Source organism: Pseudorca crassidens, chromosome 9 (assembly GCF_039906515.1).
Source record: "Pseudorca crassidens isolate mPseCra1 chromosome 9, mPseCra1.hap1, whole genome shotgun sequence".
Taxonomy (NCBI): Eukaryota; Metazoa; Chordata; class Mammalia; order Artiodactyla; family Delphinidae; genus Pseudorca; species Pseudorca crassidens.
This window is the reverse complement of record NC_090304.1, coordinates 7295441-7304348: the sequence shown is the minus strand read 5'-3', so window position 1 is coordinate 7304348 and position 8908 is coordinate 7295441.

Below are 8908 nucleotides of genomic sequence, written 5' to 3'. Positions count from 1 at the left end.
GGAGGAGGCCTGGCTGAACTGGGCAGGTCGTGGAGTGTCCCTGGGGAGCAGAAAGAGAGAGGCCGACAAACAGGCGCTGGTGCAGGAAGTGCAAGAGGGGCCTGGGTGGCCCTGAGGGTGCTGAGCCTGCACTGTGCAGGTACCTGGGACCTGGAGGAAGGACCCCAGGAGACCCCAGCTCAGGACCCAGCAGGGGCAGCTGTGATCCCAGGCAGGCTGACAGCGGCTGCCTTGTCTCTCAGCCTCTGAGGTTCCTCTGCCCCTCTCCCAGCTGTGGCCGGCCTCCTCCATTCCCCTCGCCCCAGAGGTCAGAGGATCACTAGCCATTTCGCTGGTCCTGATGCTGATGCTGTCGCACCTTGGAACAGGGCTGCTCAGGCTCCAGCCAGTCCCCATGATTCCCCAGGAGCCCCTGCCCATCACTGCAATAGTCTTTTCCTTTAACAATCCACATCCCATAAGGAACAGCTGGAAGCAGGAGGGGAGGCGTGCAAAGTTGGCCAGGAGGCAGGGCTCTCAGAGCCCAGTTTGAACACCAGGCCCTGTAGGTCTTCTCAGCCCAAACTCAAGTCACAGGATGGTACAGGTCCTCCCAGGAGAGCTGGGCTCCCATGGGGTGGAAGGGACACCACACCTGGACAAGCCCTGAGGGAGATGCAGGATGCCAGTCTGAGGGAGGGGAGCTAGGAGACAGAAGAGGGCAGCGGCCGGTCAGCCTTGTCGAGAGAACCCCTTAATAAGAGGCCTGGGCTTGGGCCTCCTGAATGAGAGCAGTGGCTGCTCTGCCATCATCTGCAGTGCCTGAGCCCCTTGGCAAGTTTTGGTGACAGAAAACCACCCTTTGGAGGTGGTGTTTCTTGAGGGTGGTGAGAGGAGGCAGCGGAGGCCGTGGTCCCGCGAGCAGACTGTCCCCAGGCGGGTGGTGAAGTCGCGATGTCCACCAAGGTGCCTGTTTATCTGAAGTGCGGCAGCCACAAAGGCAAGAAAGAAGCTGCGGGAATTGCTGTCCTCAGACATGATCAGCCCGCTGGTGGGGGCTGACAGGCTTATGCTCACGCATAAGCAAAGGCACTGAGGCACCAGAGTGCATTACAGAGAGGAGCCAACACATGGCAAAGACAGCATAGGTCTCTGAGTGCAACCTAGCCTTGTGAGGCTCAGTTTCCCCATCTCTAAAATGCAGTCAGTGATACCTACCTAACAACCTTGCAGGGTTGTTAAGCAAGTCAGGGATAACGTTTATTAGCGTGCACATGGAAGGTATTCAAACATGGTTATGCTGTGAGACATAAAGGAACCCGGGGCTCGGGAAAGGCAGGACCGTGAAGCTGGAAAACTGGGTCGGAGTCGGCTTAGAACAGTTCTCCTTGCAAGGCTGAAGCTGAGGCCATGGGAGCTGCCGAAAGAGTTTAAGCAGGAGAGACGCGGGGTCAGACCCAGGTTTTAGAAGGGTCACCAGCCAGGCCGAGTGGGGAGACGGACCAAAGATCAAAGAGGAAGAAGCCGTTGCAGGAAGAGGGCTGGCTCCGCGTGGGGACAGTGGGGACCGAGAGGAGGGGAAGGTGCTGGGGTGGGGCTTGGTGTCTGACTGGTACAGACCACGTGGGCAGCTGGAGGCCAATGCCGGCCTCGGTGACCCCTCTTCCATTCTCTGCTGGTTCTTTTCCATCCTTTTGATCCTCCTGTGAATCCCAGAACCCCCCTCACCCCCAGCCTTTCCTGCTTCCAGTCCTTGCGAGATTTCATAGTGGAGGCTGAATTTCAGCAGAAGGCATTTTGCTTGGCCATGCAGGGTTTTCTTTTAATGTTTTTTAAAATTTTATTATATCAATAGATACACACACACGTATATGTATAACATAAAACTTGCCCTCTAATTTTTTATTTATTTATTTATTTAATTTATTTATTTTTGCTGTACGCAGGCCTCTCACTGCTGTGTCATATAGAATGACAGCCCAAGGTACACGCAGGCTCAGTGGGCATGAGTGGGCTTCTCCTGCACTGTCCTGTCCACTGGCAGACACTGCCATCCAGCACAAAAGGTCAGGGTCCTGCTGAAGACCTCCTGGTGGCCTCCTTATCACATCCCCTGTGGTCCACAGCCCACACCAGGGCTTTCCCACCACTGGAAGCCAGAAGCTCCCCAGAGTGGCCCGGCTTGAGGAAGCCCTGGTAATTCCAAGGGCTAATTGCAAGGGCTAATTGCAAGGGCTAATTGCAAGGGCTAATTGCAAGGGCTGGTAATTGCAAGGGCTAATTGCAAGGGCTAACCTTGCAGCCTCATCTCCCCACCCCTTATGAGCTGACATTTTGCTTGACACAGGAATGTCCGGGAGCGAGATCCACAGGCTGCAGAGGTTCCTACGACCTGGAAGCAGACCCAGTAGAGGAGTGCATGCTCCAGCACCGACTCCACAACACACCATGAAATGTGTGGAGTCCCTCTAATTGAAAATGCCCAACTCCTGGCAACGCCTGCCCAGGTAACTCTGTCTCCCAATGACATACAGAGGCCAGAAGGGTTCAGGAGCGCAGGAAAAGCTCAGCAGGGCTCATCAGGAAAGTGGAAACACACTAGAACCAGAGATACCACACAGACACACGAGCAGAGCAAGCTGCAGAAAAGCCCGTTAGCCACACACTGGGTCCGCGCACCGCAAGCCCTCCAGTTACAGAGCGTGGGAAATGAGTCAAGGTCATGCTGTCCCCATCTGTCGTGAGGGCTGAGTTGGGCAGAGAACCTGCTTGCTTGCCCTTCCCTCTCTCTTCAGCTCCTGTTTCCTAAACTCACACTGAACTTCAACATCTAGATTTCTGGAGCCTGTCTCTGTCCTTGTCCTCTGTTCCCCCTTTGCATTTCTTCTGGCCTGGTCTGACTCTGTTTTGCTTTGACCTTGACAACAGCTTTTCCCTTCCAGTCTAATGAATCTAGTATTTGGACAACTTTGAAATACCGCCCAATGGTCCCTTCCAGTTGTAGCATTCCACAGCATGAGTAAATCACAGTAAACTGTCAACCTTTTAATCCTTGTTAAACCAGTTTAACAAGCATTTCCTGTTCCTTATGTACAATACAAACCACTTTACCTAAGTGATGTGAGAAGGCTTGTCTGAGAGGAAGCCAAGCGGAGGGCAGCAGAGCCTCATGGTGGGGAGCCATGGAGAGCTCTGGGGCCAGCTCTGGCGGAGACGAAGACCACCTCTGCGTTTTTCAATAACATAATACAATAAATATCCTTTTTGCTGAGGTCCTCTTGCGGTGGGGTGGGAGTTTCAGGTGAAACTGAAGAAGGTCTGGTAGACTTTGACCTGGTCCTAGTGCACTAGTGCTGACTTGCCTTAGCTGTGCAACGACAGGCAACTAATAATGGGATGAGGGCATGTCTCTTGAGGGAAGAAAAAAGACCAGTCCTAGACCCGACCTACTCTGAGGGGCAGGAAATCTGAATTCTAGACTGGCTTCTTTCACTTCCACACTGAGCCGTCTCTGGGCCTCTGCTTCCCAGTGGCTGGGGAGAGGCTGAGGGGTTGAAGGTCCCGCCTCACTCTGGGAGCGGGTGTCTCCTGCCCAGGCTGCCAGCTGTACCACGGGCACCCGCTCCGCCGAGGGCAGTGTGCACTCCTCCACGGCACTCTCAGGGTCAGAACCAGGACTTGTGACTCAGAACAGACATCTCCATTGCCAACTGATGAGATGGGAGAGACAGAGGAGGCCGGTGTACCTCCCCTACCAGCTGCCACTGATCTCTACAGCTGCCTGTCCCCAGATGAGTGCCCAGCCCTGGCCCAGTGGGAAGACCCTTCAGGGTTCAGACTTCCCCTCCGTGCAGCAAAGAGGGGCTCCTCCGTGGCCCCCACTCTAAGGGGCGCAGGAGGTTCACAGCCTGGACCCTGCTTGTTTCTTGGGCTGGAACTTGAGCCCCAGTCTGGCTCTACCCCTGGCATCTAGTCTGGCTCCCCCGACCCCGGCCAACAGACACACACCCCGTGCTACTCTCCGTGGGCCTCTGTCTCACCATTGTCGTGGTTCTGCTATTTAGAAATGATTATCCCCCCTCCAGACCAAGTTCCCTGTCTGCAATGATGTCCTGCCCAGCCTATCCACCAGCTCACCCTTCCTGGCCTAATTAAAGCACCACCCACTCTCAGAAGCCTCCTCTGAGCTCGTGATGGTGACTGTCTCCCTGACGCAGGTTCTTCCCAGCACCAGGTCCCTCGGCTACAGCATTCGCAGGCCCACGCACGTCACAGCTATTTATAGATGTCTTCAACTCCCTGGAAGGAGGCTCTGACTCAACCCCCAAAAGCAAGTTGCAGAAACACGCTTAGGAAGGTAAAGAAGCAGCCTGGGAGAAAAGCAATGCTGTTGCCGTGGGGCGCGGGGGTGGGGGGGAGGGACACTTACTTTTTGCTTCATACAGTTCATCACTTATAAAGTTTATCAGTATTACAAGGTTGTAAACATTACATTATAACATTGCAATGTTATAAAATAACATCTTCAGTAACTTTCTACATAAAATCTCACATATTTCTTTTTTTTTTTTTTTTTTTGCGGTACGCAGGCCTCTCACTGCTGTGGCCTCTCCCGTTGCAGAGCACAGGCTCCGGATGCGCAGGCTCAGTGGCCATGGCTCACAGGCCCAGCCGCTCCGCGGCATGTGGGATCTTCCCGGACCGGGGAACAAACCCGTGTCCCCCGCATCGGCAGGCGGACTCTCAACCACTGCGCCACCAGGGAAGCCCTCACATATTTCTTAAATTTATTCCTAGGTAGTTTATGGTTTGTGTTGCCACATTAGCACTTAAAAGAATAAGGTAGGTCTTATGTGCCAAAATAGATCTCTAGCTCTATTTTTGAGAAAAAGCAAGCTGTAAGACAATATCTCCAGTATAATACCTTTTATAACTTTTTTAAAAAATAAAGTTATTTATTTATTTATTTTTGGCTGTATTAAGTCTTTGTCATTGGGTCTTTGTTGCTGTGTGTGGGCTTTTTCTAGTTGCGGCGAGCAGAGGCTACTCTTCGTTGTGGTGCGCAGGCTTCTCACTGCAGTGGCTTCTCTTGTTGCGGAGCACGGGCTCTAGGCGCACGGGCTTCAGTAGTTGTGGTGCGCGGGCTCTAGAGCGCAGGCTCAGTAGTTGTGGCGCACGGGCTTAGTTGCTCTGCGGCATCTGCTTCCCGGACCAGGGCTCGAACCCGTGTCCCCTGTATTGGTAAGCGGATTCTTAACCACTGTGCCACCAGGGAAGTCCCTCCACTATAAGACCTTTTATGGAAAAAAATCCCCAGCCACTAAAATGATAGTACATTTGTATATATGTGTATACTATATAGACACATGTACCAAATAGTGTGTATATATATTTGTAAACATATACGTATGTATATATGTGTATATGTGTGTGGTGTGTATATATATATATATACACACAGCACATTATTTAATATATCTATGTTTTTGTATAAACATATATAAACTGGAGTATATATATATTCTGCACACTGATATATATATCAATTAACAGGATAACAGTAGTCAACCTTAGGACAGGCCTAGGATGGGAAGCGATGGTCCAAGGGACTTTAACAGTGCTGTTTAAATTTTATAACAATAAAGTGTTATTTCTAAATAAATAATAATATAATAAAGACATCACAGGGTGGAATCAGTAAGTCTGAGGTGGGAGAGGCAGTGTTTCAGGCAAGCCCATGAAAACTTCAACAAAGTTTAATTGGCCCTGGCAGCTGAGTCCAATCGGACATCTTGGTGAGACAGTCTCCAGAAGTGTCACAGCATATAATTTTCAAAGCTAAAAGCATGACTCTCAGTATAGGGTATATGTCAAAGATTACTTAACGTCTTAAGGAAAGTACCAGTATGGTGGAAGAGCTAGTTCAAAGAGAACCAGGGAAACAGAAGTATTTAGAGGCACCAAAAAAGAAGTGCTGGAATAAGATTGCTGGGTTACATACAAAGTGGCTAATGACCTACAGGGGTCACTATTACCTTGGGGGTCATGCTCTCTACCTGACAGTTATTTACAGCTTATCAATCTACTTATCACCGAGTTGGGGCTGATAGCCACCCTTTTGCCTTTTCAAATTTCGAATCATTTTTTCTTAACTGAGGAGTGTTGCTTAACCCCTTCTCCAAATCTTCTCTGCTGATCCCGAGGTTTCGCAGAGCTATTGATCTGAGCTGGGTGGAGAGTGGACTGTCCACACTTGGTGGCAGCGTTCTGAGCTACCCTGGTTCTGGGGCCATTGGTGCTCCTGTCTTGAGGGCTGAGCCGGGCCCCAGGGAGCAGGAATGAGTCTGCTCTCTTCCTAAGGTCAGGGAGCTCTGTGGCAGGACTCTTACTCCCATGTCTTCAAGGAGGTTGCAGGGCTGAGCTGAGACCTAAGGGCAAACTAGATTTCACCAGGATTGGGGACGGCGGTGGCTGCGGTGAGCCAGGAACACAAGGAGTATAAACCCAGAGAAGCCTGCGTTTACTCAGGGAGGCCTTGGGTGGGATAGGACCAAAGACTGGTTTATCACAAGTTTCCTGAAGGCGGATGATGTGTGGCTCAGGGCACAACGGCGGCGAGAGGCCCTTGCCTGGGGTGGAGGCCAGTCATGGGTGCAGGGAAGGGGGAAGTGGAGGAGTCAGAATCTGCAGGAGTTGAGGTCCACGTTAGGAAGCAGGGGATGAAAAGAGAACATCAGGCTGACACAGTGGGGACGGCGGCCCTGCTTCACCCACCTGCATCCCCGGGGCCTTTCCAGACCCCCCAGAACGAGGCCTAGACACAGGGTCCTTCAACCCCCCTTCGGCCTCACCCCCTGCGGTCCTGCCCAGATCTCATCTCTGCGCCTTTGGGTCAGGGACCACAGTACCTGCCCCACACTGTGAAAACACCAAGCTAGGGGACTTCCCTGGTGTGGCAGTGGATAAGACTGTACACTCCCAATGCAGGGGGCCCAGGTTCGATCCCTGGTCAGGGAACGAGATCCCACATGCATGCCGCAACTAAGGAGGCCGCCCGCAACTAAGACCCATCACAACCAAATAAATAAATATTAAAAAAAAAAAATCGAGCTGGGCCAATCCGGCAGGAAAAGCAGTTCTCAAAGGCTGACACAAACCCGGGAGTTCCCGCCCAAGGAGCCCCTCCTTTTCGGACGCCGCCCCAGCCTCCGGACATAGGCCGCCCACAAGTGACAGACCAGGGAACCGCCCGAGCCGAGACGACCACTTAGTTCCGAGGCGGCCCACCCCGCCCCCGCCTCCGCCTCCCCGGGCCCCGGCGCGCAAGTCCTGGGGAGGAGACGGGGGCGGGGAGAGGGAGGGAAGGCAATGGGTTTCCGGTGCCGAGCGGCTGTTTACTAGGACAGTCACGTGAGGCGCCTGGCTTACGGAGGCACCCGGAAGGATCTGGCGGGGCGCCGGCCTCCGGGCCTGGCCAACCTGCGGACCGTCTCTCCCGGCCCAGCGGCCCCAGTGCGGGGTGGGGTGGGGGGGAGCCCAGGTCCGGTTCTCCTCTTCCCAGGGTCTCTGCCTTGGCCTTACATTTTTGGGAAACCCCAGGAGTTCCAGGCTGGGGAGGGGAATCTGGGGGCAGAAAGGGTATCTAGAAGGAGCCTGGAGTTGTCAGACCACGCCCCTCATAGCCGGGGTGCAGGACAGGTTTGGGGGGTCGTCAGGAGTCAGTGGAGGGAGAAGAGTGTCCCAGGTTTGGAGAAAGGGTGGGGGTAGCATCTTGGGAAGAACACTCTGGGAAAGACCCAGGATCATGCGCCGGAGAGGTGGAGAAGGGGGAATGTGCATCTATACACTCTACCTTCCCACCCACCCCGAGCAGCTTTCAAGCTCTTGCTGTGCCTCAGGGGACTCAGGCCTCGGCCTCTCCCACGTGGTCCTCCTCCCGTCCCATACACCTACAGGGCCAGCAGCCTCCCCTGGCACTCTGCTCCATCCACCGCGTGGCATCAGGCTCTTTCACATCCCAGCCAATGCGCTCTCAGGCCCTACCTTCTGCTCTGCGCGCTCGCTTGCCTGTTCCGACAGGGGCACTCTTACACGCCTCTGTGCCTTTGCACATGCTGTTCCCTGCACCCGGACTGCCCTGTCCCACAACCCCTCTTCTCTCACTGGTGAACTCCGGAGCCAGACCCCATATCCACCATATCGAGCTACAGAGTAGTCCCTTCTGGAATGCCTTGTCTAGGAGCGTCGACCACCAGCTCCACTCAGCCCCACTTTTCGGCCTCCCTCAGACCAGGGGCCAAAGCGTGTGCGCGGGGCCTGTCACTTGCAGTGAAAGCGCTTTGAGGCTGGGGAACTGCACATGGCTGAGAGAGTAGTGAGCAGGTCACTCGGCCTCTATGGGAATCAGGTGTCAAGGGACGCTGGGCGGGGTGCAGTGGGGACAGTTTCGGAAGGAAGGAGTGGTGTGGTGCTGCAGGGCTCTCCCAGCCCCAGGTTGGGAGGGGTTGTCCGGAACTGCGTACCATGCTGGTGCCCACGCCCCCTCCCTTCCCCTCCTCCCCCAGCCGCCCGGGCGCGGGCGGTGGCCGCGGGCTGAGCTCACTCGGCTGCAGTGACTCGCTAGCTCCAATTGCGGCCCCCGCGGCCCCGCCTCGCCTCCCGGAACCGGAGCCGGCAGAGCACGCTCGCAGCTGCGTCAGCCCCGACGCCTGTCTTCTCCAGCCTGAGCCCCGCGAGCGGTAGGCGCAGGGGAGGCCCTCCTCAGGTCTGGGGTTCTAGGAGGCATGAGTGCGTGGACAAGGCTGACGGTTGCGGAGGCGCAGAGGGGTCTAGGTTTCAAAGCAGTTAAGCAGACAGTGTCAAGGAGTGTCAGTTGCTTTGTTTGGACTTGACCTCCCCACTCCAGGTTATTCAGAGCTAGCCTCACACC